The sequence below is a fragment of the Porites lutea genome, chromosome 3 (genome assembly GCF_958299795.1).
Source record: "Porites lutea chromosome 3, jaPorLute2.1, whole genome shotgun sequence".
Classification (NCBI taxonomy): Eukaryota; Metazoa; Cnidaria; class Anthozoa; order Scleractinia; family Poritidae; genus Porites; species Porites lutea.
This window is the reverse complement of record NC_133203.1, coordinates 46,026,366-46,026,929: the sequence shown is the minus strand read 5'-3', so window position 1 is coordinate 46,026,929 and position 564 is coordinate 46,026,366.

Below are 564 nucleotides of genomic sequence, written 5' to 3'. Positions count from 1 at the left end.
TTAAATCAAAATTCAAAATTCTGACTTGTGTTGTTTTACTGGGACGGTTAAACACGATGAGGGGAAAATCAGCAGGGTAATATGACAAGGGGAATAAGAGCATTATGATGAGGGGAACATGAGCAGGGGAAATATGAAATATATATTGCTATCAACTATATATCTATTGTCTCAGCCTCGCATTACCCTGTTACAGTCAAAACCACAACCAACTTCTCCAACATTTGCTATTTGCTTTTAAAATCTTTTTTGACCAGATGTTTGTACATTACAGATTTTTGTACGTTTTATGGGAGGTTTCAACAGAAGCTGCAGTTAATGACCAGGCTGTGTTTTCAACGTTTATGCCACGCATTGTCTTATGTGGCCGCCCTTATGATATAACAGCAAGCTGGCTAAAGCATTCCATTGTTTTTAAATCATTACCCATTCATTCAAAAAACACTCTGTGGTTATGCATTAATTTGTATCTCAAAATTATTTTTATCAACAAATTTGCATAAATGATATTTGTATGTAGTATGTTACTGTGGTTTGTGAGATGCCTTAATTTCTAGTAAATAG